This window comes from Rhipicephalus microplus, unplaced genomic scaffold (assembly GCF_043290135.1).
Source record: "Rhipicephalus microplus isolate Deutch F79 unplaced genomic scaffold, USDA_Rmic scaffold_16, whole genome shotgun sequence".
Lineage (NCBI taxonomy): Eukaryota > Metazoa > Arthropoda > Arachnida > Ixodida > Ixodidae > Rhipicephalus > Rhipicephalus microplus.
Window position 1 is genome coordinate 12808478 of NW_027464589.1, and position 22919 is coordinate 12831396.

Genomic DNA, 22919 nt, shown 5'->3' on the forward strand with positions numbered 1-22919 from the left:
CTGAGTACAATTCTAACCCGGTCCCATGACTTGTACTATTTCGCATTATTTGACTTCTTTGGGGCACGGGCAACGCTGAGTTGGTATTGCGACCGAGCCGCTGAAGAACGACGTCGACAGTGACAGCAAAACTTCTTCAACTAGAGGTCTTTAAAGCTACTGCGTTAAAATGTGGCATTCGCTTTACCACCGTGAGCTATTAGGCTTTTCAGTTAGAATCACCACAGTGATGTGCTCATGGATTTTGTTCATCAGCGCGTGTAATCCAGAAACTTTTCTTGCAGTAGGAGGGACTTTTTGCAGCATCTAGAGGTAAGCAAAGTTGATGCTTAACACGGAAAAACAAAAAAAAAAAACGTCACTGAAGTCGGCATTGCACCACTTCCACCATTCGGAGGCGCCCAAATTTCTTGTCATGCTTTTACTGTCTCGCAAGCAGAAAAATGCCTTCGTGAGTCGACTCTGTCTGTTACGCAGCGTTGCATTCGCAAAAAGAAAAATGCTGGGGCTTCCCCCCCATTTCGGGCGGAGGGGGGGGGGGGGTCATTCGTGGAAAGAAGCAGCGCGCCTTTCTAGGCGGTGACCTACATCGGGGCCTTCTCCTTCTCCTCGGAGGGCGTCTATAAAGTCTTGCACAGCCGACCGCGGAGAAAGAGCTAGTGGTGCGTCTCCTGCTGCTGCGGCCACCGTCCCATTTCCAAGAGCTGCCGCTGGACGGAAGAGCCGCCACTCGCTTTTACACGACGCGACTGGTTACTGCCTAGCTTCATCGTGCACTGAGTGGAACAACGCACTAGGCTTCGAATGAAGCAGCAGCTGGTGTTATCTAGCATTTGTAGATGAAGGGCACCGGCGTCCTGGACTGCTACAACAACCCTTGTGTTTGTGTCACACGGGCAATTCAGAAACCCGTGAGAGTGTGAAATCTCAAACAACTGGAAAACTTTTACGCCGTCCTCCACAACGATTATTTTCAACCCTGAGCAAGTGAAGATCTGCCGTGCCGACGAGCCTCAAGTTGCGTTCTTTTGTAGCAAGACGAGAAGCAACCAGGTTGGATATTTGCTAGCTCATACGGACGCATAACAAGGCAAGTAATAATTTCTATACTCCGTTCACATTAATGAATGTATTATAAGAAAGCAGGAGCGAGGAGAGACCTTAAAATGCGCGCACGTCATTACCGCACAACGGTAGTGAATGCAGACGGATGCATACGTGCCATGGTGTATTTTGTTCAGTCAATACTGATTGGGCAAAAGTTGAAGACAATCAATGAGCCGTCAATTATGACAAGAACATTCGAGTACGCCAAGCAGGCAGTAGACAAATATCCCCACGTATCGATAGCTGGGTGAACACAGGGGAAACCCCGAGTGAAAAAAACTGCGAATTGAGTAAACCAACACAGGTTTGACGCGGGTGAACCTGACAGTCGCATTGACAATAGTGACAGGACACTACCGCAACCTCTTTCGAGCCGTTATTATTGCCTTAATGAAACTGAAGCTCGCTAGCATTCACCTATTTGCTTCTTTTCTTAAAAAAACAAAACAAGAACGCATCGAAAGCAACTGCACCCTTTTTCGAGTACTCCTATAGACAGCCTCTTGGAGTATACAGGGCTGTCTTTCGACATCCTAATGAACGAAATAGCGGAACTTACGATCACCGTCACCTGAGATGACATGCCACACCTGACGACACATCAGTGTCTAAACTTGAATGGAAGGTTTCTGTGTGGTGTACAATTCATATCGTTACTTTGCCAGTGTTATTACTTGTTCCTGGGAGAGGAGAGTCACTTAATCGGTGCCGCTTTTCACTGTTTTCTCACCCTCACTATTCTCATGGAGAGACAGTGCCCGACAATGACGCGCCGTTCTCCCCGATCTGAACGTTATGCGTGATGTTCCTGCTTTCTAAAAGAGATGAAAGTTGAAGGACGCTTGGGCATCGCTTCGAAGAGTAGAACACAATAGCTTTTACACGGCCATCGGCTTCTCGATTGCTATAGCCTACTCCGCTTCTCTGGAGATGCCTCAACCGAGGCGCCAGGAAAGGAAACTCTGTGCGCATTACGTCGACCGTATCAGTGAAGGGCCTATACGACACGTCGAGAAGGCAACATGCGAACGCATGTTAGAGCGCCTTCTATTGAGTGGACCTTTAAACTCCTACTTGCTGCTCGATTGTCGTGTGTCAAGATTCTGCCATCACGAAATATCACAGAAGGAGGCTGCTCCCACTGCAAGACATTTAAAGAGCCCTTTTGCAGCAAAAGCTGCAAGGAGATCCGAACACGGGTCGCGTGTGGCGCCGCAGTTGTCCGCCGCGCCCAGTGTCCGTAACCAGTATCACAATAAATATGAAAAAAAAACTCGGTAAATAATAAAACATGCAAGACCTAATGGAATCGGAACCCTGGTTCACTGTGTGCTAGCCCAGTATTCTACCACTGAGCTACGCCGGTTCGTCGAACTTGTTTTTAAACTGGTATTAGGAAGACTTGTTGTCGGAAAAGGAATCGCGTCATAATAAGTTATGAGGCATTTTAGAACATCAAAAAAATAACCAGGCATCCAAAAATTGAATTGCAAAAATAGTGAGTGATCCAATGCTCAAAAAATTGAGAAAACTTGTTCTTGATCACGTGTTAACAATGGCGCATTTGATGCGGACGCTGGTGACCTTAGACGGATGGCGCTCTCTCACAGAGGGGGATGGGCCAAGAACTGGGCGGCAGGATACCTAAATGAAAGTAAAATTAAAGCCAATCTTAAAAATTAGTTTAGAGAGAAATAAACAAAAATGATTGCTAAGCAAGTTGTCAAACCATGTCTTATTTCTGACAAAGATAGCTACGAATTATAAACGAAAGATCTGAAAAGGTTGGTGTTCGCAGCAGGGTAATCTTTTAAGTTGCATTGACGTAGTCATTCACAGCGAATCATATAGCCCTGTGACAGTAACCAAATGAAGTGCCGCCAAGTAATTAAAGTACTGATACATTTACTTCCATTCCTAACTTCTTTATTGGGGCTTCTAAAAACCTTTTCCTGTGATAAAAGTAACGACCACAGAATGAAAAAAAAAATGTTCAATTGTTCAATTTTGTTGCAAAAAAAGCACAGCTATAATTCTTCATCGTCGTCAGCCACTGCATGAATAAAAAATTGCACAAAATTCCAAGCAAGTGTGTAGCGGATACCACACTTCTGCGAAGAATGACGAAAGATAGCGTATAATAAATGCGGTCCTACTACACAATCATTACGATTATTTATGACTAAGTGGGCACCCACCAAGTGGCAAAAGTTAGCTAAAGAAAAGGCTCTCAAAGGCTGCTCTTGCAGTTCTCGCTGCGACTGTGCTGCACATTTCACGTTGGTCCGGCGGTTTTATTGTGCGTGTGTGCTTGTTCGTTTCGAGTGACTTTGAAAAGTGGCGTGGCGCTGAGGTAGAACCACTCTGAAGGCCTATTTTTACTCGGCCTGAAGTTTCCGTTATTGGTAATATTCGAGGCTTTCCCGAATATTCGCTAAAGACAACATTCAATTTTCGCGCACAACTAACGACGCCGATGTTGAATTTCTGCGAAACGAGGTCTTTAGTGATCTCGAGTAAAAATTTGTGATCGTGGAGTGTGGGGGGAACCTATTCAGGGTTTCATCTTTCCCATGGATTCTTTTCTGTTCCAATACTCCCTGTCTTTCTCTCAATTTATTCTTTCACTGCTCCAATTACAGGACTCTCATCCATGTGGAACTGACCAGAAGTTTCTATACTGATCTTTTTTAGGTTATGAAAACGCGATGCACAGTTGCACTTGTTTATCGATGATCAACGAGTGGATTGTTGATTGTACAGCGCTTCGTGCATGTGTATAGCTAACTACGAACGAACACAGCTCTACGAGCCCGTAGCATTTGCTGCTCCTAGGAACGCAAACCTGCCACAATGGCCGCACCAGGAGGACATCGTGAACCGGCGGCTCCGAAGCGCATTGCCGTGCGCATCGGCAGGACTGTTTTGTTGCTGCCGCGCTGCCGTCACATTCACGGTGCGGACTACTTAAGTTATTAACAATAACAGAGGACAATCCGGTAATTTGATGGTTTGACATTCATTGAAATGATGGAAAATGGCCATATGATTAGTTTGGGTTATTTATAAAACATGCCGACAGGCCACAGCTTGAGTTTCTTTCTGCAGTGAGTAAGGCTTAGGCACAAACTTGCGTTGATTGTATTTCGAACCAAAGAAGCTGTTTAGCGAATAATTTTTTCTGCAAAAACCTCGCTTGGGTAGACATGTTCGACTTCCTTCGTCGGGTGAAAGAAATTGTGATCATGATGCCAGCAATGAATCGGCCCGCGTGGCACTTTCTTCGTGCTTCTCTTCATCTTCTACTATACTCTCAGAACGAGTGCGCTCATTTGTCTGGCCCTGAATGCAAGAAGACCCGGATTTGCAAGAGAACGAGCACAAAGAGGCACAGTAAGATAAACAAAGGGAAATAAGGAACAGAAGAAAAAACGAAGATGCAGAGAAATAGGAAAGTAAATAGAAAAACGAAAAGGCAGGAGAGAAAAAAAACACCAGACCTGCACGAATGACCTGGCGTTTCAACAAATTCTATTGGTTCTCTTCTTGCCCCCACCTTTTTTTACATTGTCCCAAATTATATTTCACAGTCAAAACAAAGTAATCCTATTCCCCAAGCCTGGAAAATCTAAAGTTACTGACTTGCATCAGCCACCGGCATTTTGGCCGATCCCCCTTAGTGGGTGCAAGCCACGAAAGAAAGAATCAAGCAAGCAAGCAAGCGGAAGGCGTAGCATAGTAACAGCGAAAAGTATGAGAGCGGCCTTTCAGAGCCTTTTCTATACTCTCATTGAGTAACTGCTGCAATCACACTTGCTTGATGCCCACTACAGCAATAATTATAAAAATTTGAGGGTACTAGGCTGGCATTCTCTATACCATTTTTCGTCATTCTTCTGAGAAGCGTGGTATCCGCTAAAAACTTGCGGGGAATTCAGTGTCAAATGTTCATGCAGTGGCTGACGACGATAAGGAATTATGCCTGAAGTGGGCATGCGCCGCAGTTAATACGGGAACAAGAACAAGCTTTTGTGATGGGTTGGAGCATATGATGTCCCACTCGTTACGCTATTCGCATTTTGCGACGAAAGGTTGTTCTGTCACTGTTTTAAAACGCATTCTAAGTCATATTAGGCGATTGCTTCACCGACATCAAGCCTGCCTACGGCCAGTTTGACAACAAGTCACAAGCACTGGTGTATCTCAATGCTAGAATACTGGGCTGGTACCCAGCAGACCTGTGTTCCAGCCCCATTGTGTCATTGGTGCTAGGTTCTTTTTTTTTAGTTTAGCGCGATGGGGTCATAGATACCGGCGGCGGCGGACAGCTACAGCGATGCGCGAGACCCGAGTTGTGATCTCATAAGAGCCTTCGCTGTCATGGACCCTCAAAGTACAAAAAGCAACAAATTCTTATCTCTGATAAAGAGGGAACTATATATGTGAGGTGTCCTGTACAAAGTTGTAGTCACACTTTTGTGTTATGCAATTCATTTATGTGTGCCATAACACTCCTGTATATCACACGCGTGAGATTTTACCGTGCAGTGAATGCGTGTGTGGTGCCAAAGTCTTCGTCAGGCGACGTTTGTTTGACATTACTTTTGACCTCAAGCACTGTGTCGATCTCGTGTTGTTGCACAAATGAAGAAACGAATAAACACAGGAACAAAAAATGAGAAACAAATCACGAGAGATAAAGCGTGTAAACTCACAAGGAGCTGGAAAAGAGACAAAAAAGATGGAAAGAGGGAGGAAGAACAAGAAATATATTGCGGGCGACAGAGAGCAACAGTAATAGAAACGGATGGGAAGAACAGAGAGAAATGGGAAAAGAAAAATAAAAACCTATAAAGACAACGCGGATCTTTATACTTGGTACCAGATGCTGCCTTAATTTTCTTCAGAAAAACCGTGCTTTACACTGAACAAATTATCTGTATTTATATATGTAGAAGATCGAAAATTTCTAGAAACAGACACAAATGCAGTTTGAAAAAAATCATAAAAACCATGGCACCAAGTGTCACCTTCAAGTAGTTTAACCAACTGGCTCAAATATAGACTATTCGGTAAATGGCTGTTTTAATGTGAAAAACAAACCACAACACAAATCAGAACTTGCAATCTAGAACGAAACTTGAGAGAAATACACACCCTGGTGCTTGAATTTGTCCATGTTTCATTCTAATTTCATGGCCACGCAAACTTCTTGCAATAGTCGTCACAAGCAAAAAAAATGAAGCGAATCATGAACGGAAATAACTCTCAGCCACATTATTAAAGCTGTAATACCAAGCGCCTTGTATTTAAATAAATTCATCCCAAGTCGATCCGAAGTCTCTACTTTTTTGCAATGCCGTGATCTTTGACAAACTGCTCAAGAATCTGCCGCCCGCTTTGTTCAGCCACTACAGTGTCAATTTTCCTCAAGGTTTTGTAGTGGGAAACTCGGTTGCAGTATATAACTCACTGCTGAAGTAGTTATAGTCATGTTGCAACTATTGAATGTCATAACTCCTCCATGCTGCCATATCAAAACTACAGTTAAGGCTTTTTGTGAAGAATGTATAGGAAACAACCGTTGGAGATGAATTTTGTCAGCACATTATACGCTCAAGTGCAGCTGGGCACACGCTTGGATACATACGTACGTAGAAGGCATTAAAGCATTGAATACTTTTCTTTCAATTGAGATCATACTGACCTATATTCTCTGTTTTCAATGAAAGAATCAAACAACCCACTTGCATCGTAACGCCTGAGGACTGAAACTGATCCTGACTGGATAACAGATGCAGCGCTGAGAAACCTAGGTCCAGTGACCATAAATACTTTGTTAAATTTATTCAATGTTGCAAAGACACCAGGATACCTTCCATCATCTTTTAAAATTGCGCGAGTGGCTCCAATTCAAAGGGTGCGTTCATACTTTGCCTCGAAGAGAGTGAAATAGTACAAACTCTCCTGAAACTGGCTTGTTTCACCAACCCCAAGCCCCGCCGCGGTGGTCTAGTGGCTAAGGTACTCGGCTGCTGACCCGCAGGTCGCGGGTTCGATTCCCGGCTGCGGCGGCTGCATATCCGATGGAGGCGGAATTGTTGTAGGCCCGTGTACTCAGATTTGGGTGCACGTTAAAGAACCCCAGGTGGTCAAAATTTCCGGAGCCCTCCACTACGGCGTCTCTCATAATCAAATGGTGGTTTTGGGACGTTAAACCCCACAAATCAGTCAATCAATTCACCACCCCTAAGCAGCCGTGAAACCACGCCGCTCGGCCAGTACGCGAAAATCGGTCCGTGACAAATTTTTTCCGTCACGCGAAAGCGGATCTGGTTTTAGTTCCAGAACTTTGGCTGCGCTGGATCAAACCGCGTTATCTAACCAGCTGGCCGCCGATTCAGCATGAAGGCGAAGGCATCGGTGGTGGCTCGCTTCGGCTCAAACGGCAAACGACCCGTTCCGCACGACGAGGCTTCACGGTCTAAACGAGAACGCCTTCAACGAAAACCTGGTTAGGATTACGATCACCGGAAAGTATTGAAATATACAGTGCAGTAGCAGCGACTTGGCATGCCCCAGCATGTATCGCGTTTGTGTACAGTCAACTGAATCCGCCGCTGCCGCTGCCAGTGCGTTCGCTCGTGTCATTTCTGCTGGCTTATCTCCGAATAGAACTTTTGAAAAGGTTCACACTCATTTAAGGACGATCATCTTTCTTGGGTACTTCAACGCATTTTTTTGTCTGTGTGTACTCTTGTCTGTTTTTCCGCCTTAACGATACCCGAAACGGCACCAAGCGATAGTTCAAACGGCCAACCCCATTCGTAGCGTCCACCAAGTTTTCCCAAGTTTCAGCGTTGATACTTGTGCGATTGTAAACTAAAAAGCAATTATTGTGCATATCTGAGGCACCATAACAACACGCCAATATTTTGCATGTGTGGCTTTATACTAGAAAAAAACACACATAAGCAATTCTAAGGACTGTAATGTTTATCAGGCTGCCCTGACAGTGCAACGCGATGCTTAAAAAGACAAGGGCTAAGACAACGCTTTGCTAAGACGACACGGTGGTGGCATCTGCCCGTCGCTTTGCGTTCTACACCTAATCGCCTCCGATACAGGCGTGCCCCTTACTCCGCGGGCGCGCAGACCTTTCTTCGTTTCCGGAGATAACTGCCAGATGGCGCTCGTATCTATCGTGCGAGAGAGGCATTGAGAGAGGCAGCGAGCACAATAACAATCGAGGGTGAAGTTCCCGCTGGATAGAAACTTAGCAGGATGAGCATGATCTATAAAGGAAAGGGGGACAAAGCTGACATAAACAACTACCATCCTATAACAGTGACATCAGTGGTCTACAGGCTGGCGATGCAGATTATAAAGGAAAGACTGCAGGCGTGGATAGAGGATGAGGGGGTGCTGGGGGAACTGCAGAATGGGTTTATGAAACACAGGAGGTTGGAAGACAATCTGTTCTCACCGACGCAGTGCATCGAAATAGCAGAAAAGGAACACAGGCCCCTGTGGCCAGCATTTTTGGGTATCAAGGGAGCGTACGATAGCGTTGTTCAAGAGGAATTGTGGTGAATACTGGACACACTAGGCGTGGAACATGTAGTCACTAATATTTTAAAGGATGTCTATAAAGGAAACAAGGTAGTTATAAAGTGGGAAAACAGATATACAAGCCTGCAGAGGTAAAACGGGGGCTTAGGCAGGGGTGTCCCGGTCACCCTTATTATTCATGATGTACCTACAAGAATTAGAGGCAAAATTAGAGGGAAGTGGACTGGGCTTCAACCTCTCTTTAGTCAAACAAGGAAAAATTATTGATCAGGCGCTACCAGCATTAATGTACGCAGATGATATAGTGCTAATGGCCAACAACAAGGAAGATTTGCAGAGATTGATGGACATCTGCGGTAATGAGGGAGATAGGTTAGATTTTAGATTCAGTAAGGAAAAGTCAGCAGTCATGATTTTCAATGACAACGAAGGTAGTGAGCTTAGAATACAGGAGGTCACGCTAGAGATAACAGATAAATTCAAATATCTGGGCGTATGGATAAGCAATGGGACCGAGTATCTGAGGGAACACGAAATATACGTGACGACTAAAGGTAACAGGAATGCAGCAGTCATGAAAAAGAGGGCACTGTGGAATTACAATAGGTATGATGTTGTGAGAGGAATATGGAAAGGGGTCATGGTTCCTGGGCTGACGTTCGGCAATGCGGTCTTGTGCATGAGATCAGAAGTTCAAGCAAGATTAGAAATTAAGCAACGTGGAATAGGTAGGCTTGCTTTAGGAGCTCACGGGAATACACCAAATCAGGGAGTACAAGGTGATATGGGATGGACATCATTTGAGGGCAGGGAAGCTAGCAGCAAGATAAAATTTGAGAAACGATTGAGAGAAATGGGGGAAGAGCGTTGGGCTAGGAAGGTTTTCAGCTACTTGTACATGAAGAATGTCGATACAAAATGGAGGAAGCGAACCAGGAAGTTGACTGGTAAATACGTGGAAAACAGCAGGCGGCCAAACCAAAAAAAAAAACTATTGGTTAAGAAGAAAGTGAAGGAAACGGAGACTGACATTTGGAGAATAGGCATGATTAAGAAGTCCGCACTAGAGATCTATCGAACTTTTAAGCAGGAAATTGCTAAGGAAAGGGTCTATGATAATACTCGGGGTAGTTCTCTACTGTTTGAGGCCAGGACGGGAGTACTGTGAACCAAGGCATATCGGGCCAAATACGAAGGAGTAGACACAGTATGCAGTGCGTGTGGAGAGGAAGAAGTAACTTCCGAACACTTGATAATGTTCTGTAAAGGGCTTCACCCTATAGTTCAGGATGATGGCGCAGAGTTTTTCAAAGCACTGGGGTTTAGGGACCGGGAGGGCAAAATAGACTTTAAGCGGGTAGACTCAACTAGAAGGAGGTTATCTGATTGGCGGCTAAAGTCAAGGCACGAGTGAAAATTAAACTCTTCACTGCAAAGTACGAATCCTCAAACTCGCTTATTAAGGAAAAAACAACTAAATATAGTTTTTGGTTCATTAAGTATTACGACTTGGTGGCGCTAGCCACCGCCCGATCTAAAGGGTACAGCCATATCCATCCATCCATCCATCCATCCATCCATCCATCCATCCATCCATCCATCCATCCATCCATCCATCCATCCATCCATCCGTCCATCCATGCATCCATCCATCCATCCATCCATCCATCCATCCATCCATCCATCCATCCATCCATCCATCCATCCATCCATCCATCCATCCATCCATCCATGCATGCATTCATCCTTGACGCGCCTGTTTGCCTCACTGCACGGATGCCCCGCCGTGGTGGTCTAGTGGCTAAGGTACTCGGCTGCTGACCCGCAGGTCGCGGGTTCGATTCCCGGCTGCGGCGGCTGCATTTCCGATGGAGGCGGAAATGTTGTAGGCCCGTGTGCTCAGATTTGGGTGCACGTTAAAGAACCCCAGGTGGTCGAAATTTCCGGAGCCCTCTACTACGGCGTCTCTCATAATCATATGGTGGTTTTGGGACGTTAAACCCCACAAATCAATCAATCAATCACTGCACGGATCGATACTCTCTAACGCAGCAGAATACAATTCGCCGGTTTTCTCGCGCACAACATCAAATAAACGTTTTGCTCACTTTTTCCACACGGAAGACTATCGTCTTTCGACGACATAAGCAGTTAAACAAGCAGATACGTGGTCAATTTTTGTCAGTGCTTTGCGTCAATAACTAGCATTTGGCACAAAATTTAGTGCACGGAAAGCAGGCAAAATTCAAAACTTTTTAAGGTTGCAATGGCAGCAGCGGCATAAGAGGCGAAACGAATGAAAACATTCTCGACGCGCGTGGTCCTTGTATTCCGGCCGCCCTGGCACTTTGAATTTTGCTTTACTTTTCTAGTTTGAATGCACCATAGGACCCAACAAAATACATTTATCCATTGATTCTTTCTATCCTGTCAGCCTGACTAGCTGTCTGTGTAAACTTTTGAAAAGATAACCGAAGCTGGGCACCAAGTTGGGGACAAAATGCAGGAATGTGCTTCCACCAAAGTATGACAGGCTATAGGCATTGGTGCACTATGAATGCCATTCCGCATCTTGTCATTTATGTTGTACACGAGAGGAACTGTGGAAGAATTGTTGCTGCAGTATTTCAAGATATAAAGCGATCATTTTACACAACCAACTACGTTCATGTACTACATATTTTAATTCAGCTGAAAATAGTTGGCAAAACACGGTCGCAGAATTCCTAAGAGATAGGAAAATCTTCATTGGCACAGCTGACGGTAAAAGAAAAGAGCCGTCAAGGAGTTTTTGAAGGTAGTGTATGTAGCCCAAGAAAAACGTCAATGGCCTAATCAATATACTACGTCAATTAGCCGGAGCGAAATTGTATAATTCGCGTTCTTCTTTAAAGCGTGTACATTTCGCAATCACTCGACAAAGAAAAGCTTACGCAGCCCCTATTTTACGTAGGATATCCCGTTACTTTCAGGAGAAGATCCGAAGATGTACATAGTAAATATGTACCAACCTGCCCAACAAAATGATTTATGGAGTTCCAGTTCTCTGGCAGCGGGTACTATTGCCTGTTCTCCTCTTTCTATTACGAAGCCGCTTTTGCTAATGACGCCCTTGCTGTTTTTTTCTTCAATTTTTGGTGACTTATATGTGGCCTTTACCGTCCCAAAACCACGATATGATTATGAGAGACGCCGTAGTTGAGGGCTCCGGAAATTTCGACCATCCGGGGGTTCTTTATCGTGCACCCAAATCTGAGCACACGGGCCTACAGCATCTTCGCCTCCATATAAAATGCAGCCGCCGTAGCTGGGATTCAATCTCGCAACCTGTGGGTCAGCAGCCAAGTACTTTAGCCACTACACAACCGCGGCGAGGCGTACTCAATTTCCTTTCTCGATGGTAAGCGTCTTTTTGTACATTGTTACATTATTGCGCCTTGCTTAAAGGACGAACCTTTGAGATGACAAACCAGACTCACCGGAGGGTGTGTGGTTTTCACAGTGCCTCCTCAGTAGCCGTATCTTTGCAAAGTCGGAAAGAAAATGTGAAGAAAACGATTGCGTGCACAAGTATTCACAGAAAAAAAATTGTGGGTTGCGTTCAAAAAGTGGTGTACATGATTCTACTCACATGCGGAAAAAATACGTAGGCCTGACGGGCTGGTGCCTAAATGAAATACTGCGTGAGCACTACAAGAATGTTGCCAAATCGGTACAAGGCCACCTAGGCTTCAATTGTCGAGATTGCGAATGCCATCTGGATTTCCGTAAAACTAAGGTGGTTGCTAGGCACAATAATAAGATGACGCGCTAAATAATTAAGACGTTTATGATTATTTGCTTGGAAGATGACCGCATCACTGTGGCTTCTTTGGCACTTACGCAAAAAAAATGTATCTTGACCAGTTATAAGCGCGTGTTACTTCGGCACGTGTGTTACTTCGTATTGACTGGTCATTTCAATTGTACTGCTTCAAAGTTTTTGTAAACCTCTTTTTCTAACCTTGAAACGCCATTGCATAAAACATCGTGTGTCTGCCAATGAAACTGAGTTGAAAGTTTGCGCTACTGTCCGTCTAGCCATTCATCTGAAGTGTTCGCATTCTAAGCAGTGCGCAATAACGTAACAATAAATGGCTAACAACTCACGCAAGCCAGTACCTTATTAGTCTTTTTTTGTATTTCTTGAGCATGCGCAAGTTATCACAACAAAAACTTAATGAAGGTCTGTTTCTTCAATAGTGTTTCCTGCCTTCTTTATCCCCTTTTAATTACTGAGCCTTTGTTGGTAGGGACGCCCTTTTTGTTCCATCCTCAGTTTTCTTCCTCGATGGTACGCGCCTTTCTAAATTTCAGTAGGGATGTACCAACTAGCCCAACAAAAATTTTAAGCTGTTTTTTCTTTGTTCACTTTCGCAGTGTTTCGTTCTGGCAAAGCGTGTGCTCGTGGGAGTGTTGTGAAGTGAGAGTTCGACCGTACTTAAGTACGGTGAAATGTTTAGGCAGGTACAGGTACAGCTACAGGTAAGCAGGTACAGCAAAGAAAAGAAGCTGTTTTTGCTTCCACAAGGAAAAGACAATGCCGGGTCAATGCTAAATGTGCACTTCAGTTGAAGCATGTGTGGCGTTTAGCTCCATAACGTTTGCATCTTTGCTTTGAAGCGATATCGAACGCGGCGGCTGCATTTCACCATGAACAGACGCAACCAGCGTACCCCGAGCATGGGCACTCGGTGGAAATTGGCAGCGAAAATACGAAGTGAATGATGATGATGGAGTGAAGCTAGGTTTTTTGGCCCTCAATGTCTACGTCGAAGTTGATGACTATATTACGGGCAGACGGACAAAAAGATGGAGGGATAGGTGGGTGAACAGCGTATGGTCTATTTTAGACCATATGCGCGCTATCAACTCTCTTTGTATGGTGTATGTAACACCTGTGCTTTGGTCAGACGGGAACCTACAGTAATGACGTCAACGAATATCGTCCAAGCTTAAAGGGGAAATCTGGCGATTTTTTGAGGAGCTTGCTCGCCAAACTTCTAAAGAGTGCGATTTGTCTATCGCTCTGTACCCGCTGATTTTCATTACGCCCACTGAAGGCGCAGCTGTGCTCTCTCCGTTAAGGATAATTACTCCCTCAGGCGACGCCGCCCACACCGCTAAACACTCGGTACGTGCTCTCGTTAGATAAGTGAGCACACCGCGAGGTTGCCGTGAAAAAATCGTTCCAACACCAATTTTTCTGCAACGCGAAAGCGGATTGCCTTCAAGCTTCGTAGCTTTGGCTGCACTAGCTAAACCAACGTGATCTAAACAGCCGCCTACGGATTCAATAAGGTAGCAATAGTGTCAGCGGTGGCTCGCACCAGATCAAATTGCAAACGTCCCGTCCACACGACGAATCTTCCAAGCCTCAACGAAGACGCGTTCATCGAGGACATGGTTGGCCCGATCGCCGAAAGCACTTGAAGTAGACGGTGCAGCAGCAGCGAGTCGGTATGCTTCAACGTATTTCGGTTTTGCACAGCTGCCTGAATCCGCCTCCGCTACCGGTGCTGTCCTTTCACTCGTGTCGCATCTGCTGGCTAATCTCTCGGAACAAAGTTCGAAAAGGTGCGCGTTGCCTATTTTCAGTACTTTGCGTGAATAACTAGTATTCAGCACGAAATTTTGTGCCGAGAAAACAGGCAAAATGAAATGAACTCTCAAAGTGGCATGCGCGAAGACAAAACGAATGTGAATATTTCCTATGTGCGCGACCGTGGATTTGCTGGTGCTCTGGCATTTTCGTTTTAGCTTACCTTTAGAAATATGAATGTGACGTTAGGGTGGCTTCATGAGCGGGCGCTTCCACTTCCAGGTTGCAGACACTTTTTGAAAGACTCCACGTCGCCAGGCGGACATATTGGTTCAAAAGTGTCGGGCAGTGCATAGAGGCTAGAGCAAGAACGGTGCTTTTAAAACGTTGTTCGTGACGTACGGAGATCCGTTCATTGACCGCTATGACAGGCTGCTGTGTGTAACTATGTACCAGTTCACATGCAAAAGACCAGTAGCTGTTTCACCTATCATGCAACAACGAGTGAAGAAAAAATGAAAATAGCAAGTGACACGCGTCCGTTGGCATCCGACTGGCAGTGCCAATGTAGGGGCCTGTACATCAAATCACTTTTTATTGATTACTAAAAAGCATATGATTCCTTACTTCACAGCATTTCTCTTTCTAAATTTGACGCTTATGGCATAACAAGTCCATGTTCGGAGCTTCTGCGCAGGTACTTCCATGATTGAAAGCAACAGGATTGCATTGCAGAAATATTGTCAGATACAAAAATATAACTGAAATTCAACAGGAGTCCATACTTCGACCGCTCTTAATCCTCATATTTAAAAATGATTTTATGAACTACCTAACTTGCACACTATGTCCCCGCAGCGGTGGTCTTGTAACTAAGGTACTCGGCTGCTGACCCGCAAATCACGGGATCCAATCCCGCCTGCGGTGGATGCATTTTCGATGAAGGCAAACATGCTGTTTGCCTGTGCGCTCAGATTTGGCTGCACGTTAAAAAAACCTCGAGTGATTAAAATTTCCGGAGCCCTTTACTACGATGTCACGCATAATCATATGAGGGTCCCGGGACGGTAAACCCCACATATCAATCAATAAATAAATCAATCAATTAATCAATCAATCAACCAGTTACACAATATATCTTCTCTACGCGGATGATAACTCTGTTTGCACTTCCGATGATGACATAAATACACTGACAGGCAAACTGAATAATGAACTAAACTGTATTAGTTGTGCAAAAAAATAGGTCTCTTGAACTCACAGAAGTCCAAATACATGGTTTTTGGCACAAAAAACCTCGATCTCATAATGGTCTTTTCTGCATTGGATTCAAACCTATACCAACATCTACCGAATGTTCATTCTTTGGTATTAAACTTGGTTCGTTTTCGAAATTCAGCATTTACATCAAATTCTCAAAAATAAAGTAGCATACGGTGTCAGGGTGCTCTAAATGCAAGACGCTACTTTCATAGCCACACTCATTTGACATTTTACTATGCCTTCAACTTGAGCCACATAAATTACTGTTTATCATCATGAGTTCTCACATATGATTGGCATATAGCCCATTCGGAACACTCCGAACTAATGCTGTTCACATTATCACTTCGGTTTCTTTCGTGCTCAGGTTACATCTATTTTCACTGCGTTGAATCGTCACTCAATAAAAAAGCGTATCGCCTACAATCACGGCATCACCACTTATCGCATTATCCAAAACGCACAACTACTTTGTGTCATTGGTCAAAACAGTCTTTCTGGTCCAAATAATACTACGTTCTCTTCCTAGAAGAACATTTTAGTACCAAAGTCTCGAAGCAACTACGGGAAACTGATGGTTGGTTTTGCAGGTGTCAAAGTATCGAATGACATACTAGTTCATTTAAAATCGTCACCTGCGCTGTCATCATACCACTGAATAATAAAAGCTTAAGTAACCATATAAGCTTTTAATAATCATTGGTTTGATGAGAGTGCAGGTGAACTTTAAGGATTACTCTATTGATTTCTTTATTTTAACTTCTTGGTCTGTTGTTTTATTTTTTCATTGTCACTCTGTTCTGTGTATATTTTGCCCCGCCGCGGTGGTCTAGTGTCTAAAGCACTCGGCTGCTGACACACAGGTCACGGGATCTAATGCCGGCTGCGGCGGCTGCATTTCCGAAGGAAGCAGAAATGTTGTAGGCCCATGTGCTCAGATTTGGGTGCACGTTAAAGAAATCCAGGTGGTTAAAATTTCCGGAGCACTCCACAACGGCGTTTTCCATAACGATATGGTGGCTTTGGGACGTAAACACCTCATATCAATGAATCTGTATATTTTCCTCTCTCGTTCAAGTTATGTAATTAATTTTGCTACCACGTGCTTCTCTATAACTGTAAGAAATGTGACGCTCTCGTATAGGTTTGTTTTGATCCGACGTATGTTTATATTCGTTGTTAATTAATAACAAGGTTTCTCGACGCAGTTTCTTAACTAAGGGACCTCTTTCTGTATATTTTTGTTGTGTAAAATTATGAGAAATAATAAACTTGAACATATGCTAGGTAAGTTGTGAACTTGAACAGCATGTGGCCATGCATTTTGTAAACGTTTCCATGCTTGCCTCGCGATCGCTGCATCACATAATCACCGCGTGAACCTGTTCTTACAATGAAAAGGTTAAGCTTTGCGTTAAGCCGTGTGGAGTGAATTGATGGTTCGGCTAATTTCCCAATACACTCAGATAAGCTTGGTCAATTTAAGTTCATCATAGCTCATGGTAAATAAGCATAGTCGCAACAATCAATAGTAATCAATATGAAGCAATACAGATTGATACTCAATGCTACCATCTTAGCTGCCAGTATACAAGAGGGTATGGTTTTAAAAAGCCGACTTAAACCAGTATATCACCGCTCATTGAGTTCAGACAAGCCAGTTTCACGCTACTTGATACCAATCTATATTCATATTTGACTACCAAAAAGATTAGACAGGACTAGTGGACAAAATGCCAGATGACACGAATTATGTCTAAGATACGTTGCCAGAACCATGAGGTAGATTATGTGAGACTAGGCTATGTTCTTTTGGATTAAGCATCAGTGTATGTGTCATATTTTTCTTTGTGGTGGTTTTTGCGTTTGCGCTGTAAAATACTTGAAGGATGACTAATTAAATACAAGTTAAGCTCATTCCGAAGAAGTCAATGTTGAGTGAATTGAGGATGAATAGCCGTTTGAGGGGCTACGTATGATCCCATTAGGTCTATTCGACTAAATTTGATTATGCTTGAATAAGAAAATCCGTATCTTGAACTATCCAATTCTGAGTAAGTTGAGATTGCCTAGCCCGTTAGATGACAGGGCTTGTTCACAATAAGGCAATGCGAATTAAGGCAGATTAAGCTAATGCACATTAGGCTAATCACGTGCAAATGAATTTAAAGTGAGCTGAGATTGTCTTTCCTGTTAGTTGCCCGAGCATGGCCACGCTAATCCAGCCGGATTAAGGCCCGAATTGACGTAATTCTAAAGACATCTATATTGAGTAAGCTGGCATGGCCTAGCTAGTTGTCTGAGTATGAAAATATATATGTGTAAGACAATAGAGATTAAGCATTATTACGCTATTTGGCATTATGCTAGTCACGAGGACAGCTTTGAGTGAATTTAGAGTGTCTAGCTTGTTGAATGCCCGACCAGGTCAAATACAAGTTGGCGTACATGACATTTATGATATCTGTTTTGTGTTATGACAAGTCATGTTTTTTTTCATTTTGCGCTGTTATCATGCCACTCTTTTTGGTATACATAAAATAATAAAACAACTGTTAGCACACTATCACAGCGTCACGTGTGTAATGACGCAAATGGCATGCATAACAAAATAATCGTGTCATTACCAGTCACTCGTGCTTTCCTTACACTCCTATACTGCCGCCTCACTTTTTTACACACATGGCTATAATAAAGCGGCCGTAAGAGCTCTATGACCACGTCATCAATGTCATCGCCGGTATGACACGCAAGATAAGGTTTTTGTGTTATGACCAGTCATGCACATTTTCTTCGTGCTTTGGTATACATGGAGTTCACCAGATTGTAGCTAATTGACCATGTCACCTATGCCGCAGTGCACATTATTAGCATGTCAAAAATTTGATGTAATGAGCAGTTTATGTTTTTGATATGCTGCTATCATTCCATGTAAATTTCGACGCCCATCAACCTAAATAATCGACTGCAAGAGCTCGAACAACCTACGCAGGCAGTGACATACACAAACGAATAGATATGTTGTAAACGCTTTTATTATATGCATATTAATTAGCGCCTAATATATTTGTTACCAACAATATATGTACAAGCCCTACCATGCGAATGGATGAATAGAGCCACGAAACCGTGCATTTCGATAAAAAAATTCCTCTCTGCATACCAGGCAAAGTCAGCTAACGCGAATGGTTAACCAATGTTGCATCTACAAAAGCGGTGTCTCCACACTGCTCCGCAGAAGCACGTTAGGAGGGCTTAACAGCGCTTGCTCTCGGCATGCTTCCTTTCTCTTAACCGGGAGCTCACTGAGTGCTTTTTGCCACAATTGTAAGGTGTGCGACCACTTGTGATTTGGCAATATTCTCACTGTCATCTCGAGCATCCAAATCCAAAACATGCAGCCGCTCGCCAATGCTATCACGGTCCGTCAACGAGAATTTTTTTTTTATTCAGAGAAGCCCATTGCAAGACTGCAAAACGTCCAATCACCATCAGTGTAACTGTATTGACAATGCCTTCTCGACCTTCCAATTGCATGTTATCGTCGAAGATCCATAGGCCACTTTAAAGACCCCAAAGTTATCTTAAAAAAAAAAACGAGTTCCCCCAGTTTATCGAGGGGCACATTTATTTAACTCATAAAAATATAAGACAACTTCTGTATGTAGGTTACCAAAGCAACACTTAGTCGTGCTGTGGACGGATGAATGGATGCAATGAGTGTCCCCTTCATAATGAGTTGGTGACATGTGTACCACGAGGCTCCCAAAAAACTAAACAAAACAAAAAATATTTTTGTGTTTGCCTAATGCCTCATCTACACTCTAAACATCCTATGTGTGTGTTTCAAGTTTTTTTACTCGCCTGAAGTATGCGTGATATTTCTACACGCTTACCGATCACGGCCACTAGGAGTGATGAGCGTCATACTCTTCACGCATAGCAGGCGCGACATATAAACCATTTTTTCCGCGCTTATCATTGCGTGATGGCTGTGCACGCTTAAAAACGGCACCGATTATCCTCGCTAAAGAAGAAAGAGACGGGGTACATGACGGAGTGACGCCAGTTCCTCTCCCGTCTCTCTCTTGCGGTCAGATTGAAGCACCGGTCGATGCTGGCATGAGCCCCTTCTTCCAAGCAAGCTTTGCTCAGAAAGCTGTTGTTTCCTCTCCACTTTTTGAACTTGACAAGTGCTGAATGTCCTAAAGAGAAATTGCGCGACTTCATACCGTGAAGGATACTAAAACTAGCATACTAAAAAGCGCTTTTGGTAAGCTGTGGTGCATTTGGAGTATGCAAAACAATATAAGGTGTGAACAAGCCCCAACCTTTTTTTTAGTTTGAAGGGGCGAATGCCCTCTCAAGCATGTACGCGCTGTGACACACTGCGTGTTCAAAGATAGCGAAGCATGCGCACTATGTCACGGACAATATTATAGCAATTTTTTAATAAACGTTCAGTTTCTCGCTTTCTTGACCTAAAATACCTTTTGAAATTATTTTTCCTGGTGTCTTCTTCAGAGCAACGCTAAAGTTATGAAAAGTAGAAGAATGTGACCAACACACGCACGCACACACACACACACACACATATATATATATATATATATATATATATATATATATATATATATATATATACATATATATATATACATATATATGTGTGTGTGTGTGTGTGTAGATATATTGGAAAGAAGTGTATACCTTAGGGCTCGTTTTTCCGTGTTTTAACACAATATTAATGAGATCTAACAGACAGTAATGCTAAGGAAAGTACAGGGGAAGTGATTAGAACCAATGGAATGTAAATAAGAAGAAAGAAAAGTGGATGAAAAAATAACCAGCCGTGAGCACGAATCGAACCTACGACCTTCGAATAACGCCTTCGATGCTCTAACCACTGAGCTACCACAGCGGCCTTCCCTCCATCCACTTTTTTTCGGTTTATATGTGAATTAAGAAGTAGGAGTGACAGTCAGCGCCATCTATAAACCAAGCGACGAGTGTGAAAACACTCTTTTATGCGCATGTTTGGCGTCACGTAGCACGTGAACTTATTATGGGTGGGCAGCTGATTAATATATACAACCTAATGACACCAAGTCTGCCAGTACAAGACCCTCGTTTAATGAAATCCGGGAAAGAAGTGTATACCTAAGGGCCCGTTTTTCCGTGTTTTCACACAATATTAATGAGATCTAACAGACAGTAATGCTAAGGAATGTACAGGAGAAGTTATTAGAACCAATGGAATGTAAATAAGAAGAAGAAAGAAAAGTGGATGAAAAAATAACCAGCCGTGAGCAGGAATCGAACCTACAATCTTCGATATATATATATATATATATATATATATATATATATATATATATATATATATATATATATATATATATATATATATATATATATATATATATATATATATATATATATACACCCAATGTTTATTCCATTCTGATTTCTTCCTCCTCTACTTCTCCTAACCACCCTGCCTTCTTACGTCACAGGATACCCCCCTCCCCCGAAAGAAGTCGCGTCAGACGAACAGAAATGAAAATTGAACATGCATGGCTTAGAAGGGAACACTGTTAAAAAGGGAAGATCGTTCCATGTTCCAGAAAGTTTCCGTAACACACTTTAGCTTCACAGGAGAGTGCAGCAGTCTGGTAAGTGCTGGATTGATTGATTGATATGTGGGGTTTAACGTCCCAAAACCACTATATGATTATTAGAGACGCCGTAGTGGAGGGCTCCGGAAATTTAGACCACCTGGGGTTCTTTAACGTGCACCCAAATCTGAGCGCACGGGCCTACAACATTTCCGCCTCCATCGGAAATGCAGCCGCCACAGCCGGGATTCGAACCCGCGCCCTGCGGGTCAGCAGCCGTGTACCTTAGCCACTAGACCACCGCGGCGGGGCTAAGTGCTGGAGTTCTGGTGGACGAGGCTGACTATTGCGTACTGGAAAACACAAGTACACCCTGAACGTAGAAACTGCAGTTGACGAAAGTGCCTGTATACTTGCAAAGAATGAACGTGGTGTGAAGGCTTTGGAGCACCAGCAGCATGATTTGCGTAGGCGTCGTGTTCTTTGCCTTGATTGGTACACATGCACCGCCACCAGTCTGCGTGTTTGTTGTCCAAGACTGATGAGCTGATTTCTGCGTCCTTCCGGAATACAGGCTGTGCTTTTGCGCCTTCTTCGTCGTTTTGTGTCCTGTTGTCTCAACAGCTTTGGTTGTAGACTGAATCTTGATCTCTCCTGGAGAAAACTTGTGCGATGTTCCTTTTTGCGAAAACATCTTGAATCAGAAGACTTGTTTGTCTTAAGTGAGACATATTGAATTTGTCGCCGCTTCACAGGACTAGCTTGTAGACGCCTTCGTTTAACCCTTGAGTGATCATCCGATGATGTCTGTGTTCGTCGTTGTCCTTGTCCGTATAGCCCTTGAAATCTCTGTTGTTCTTGGACTTGCTGGTATTGATGATGTTGCTGCGAAAAGAGCTGAGGTGGCAGCCATTTTGACCATGACACTGACTTTATGGGCAACTGATTGCGGTGTCGAGTGGGCAGGTAGTAGTCTCTAGGCTGTCGTGCTGCATTTCGGGTAATGAAGGTAATGCTTCAGAATTGATAGATACATAATCAGGGGCTTCTTCTTCTTTGTTCACTGTGAGTGGTTCTTGCCTGAATCTGGATGGTAGGTTCAGGGCATGACTGAGTATTCTCTTAGCTCCGCAGCTCTATCCTGACCATTGTGAGCGTGCTAGGTGTGAGGTGGGCATTGTGAGCGACAAAAGAGCCAAGTGACGGAAAACAAGGAGGTAGCCCAATTGTTCTAGATGGAAAGTAAGCTGATCCAATGTGTGAAGACTGATTTTCACTCTTTGAGTCGTCATGGGGTTGTTCGGCATTTTCCCCATGTGTCACCTGGTCTGCCATGAACAAGGCGTCCTTATGACACGAATAGTGACCGTTAGGAGCCTTTGAAGAGCTGCGTCGTAGAAAACCAGGTGGTGGACCATGTAAGCGAGACGAAGCATGAAAGGCATCAGTAGGGTGAGCGACGTCTCGTGTCGTATGTTGGTGCCACGACTTTTGAAATACCGTCTTTCGTGCACAAGGGAGCTGCGCTCGATGGTTGAGTTGTTCCCGAAATACGCACGGCCGCCTGTCAGTGAACTGATGTTCCATTTTGTGTTGTGGCAGTAGTCGATTCATTCTGGGCGTTCGAATGCTTGAGGAATGCTTTTGACTGTAACGACGGGGCGCGGTTGTCTGTGGAGGGTGGGTTATAAGCGAGTCTTCGTCGTAGTCGTCATTGTATTGTTTAAACCAAACGATCATTTCTTTTTTGATCTTTTCCCTTGACTCGTCGTTTTGAA

The 22919-nt window shown here is 43.8% G+C and overlaps 1 protein-coding gene across 2 annotated transcripts in view; it reads left to right on the top strand.

Moving 5' to 3' along the window:
- The first annotated feature begins 666 nt into the window (after positions 1–666).
- LOC119166686 (uncharacterized) overlaps positions 667–22919 on the top strand; it is a 293532-nt gene continuing 271279 nt past the window's right edge. For both annotated transcript variants that reach the window (XM_037418005.2, XM_075883399.1), the window contains exon 1: positions 667–1090. The gene's annotated coding sequence lies outside the window, so the exon portion shown is untranslated. The remainder of the gene's footprint in view (positions 1091–22919) is intronic.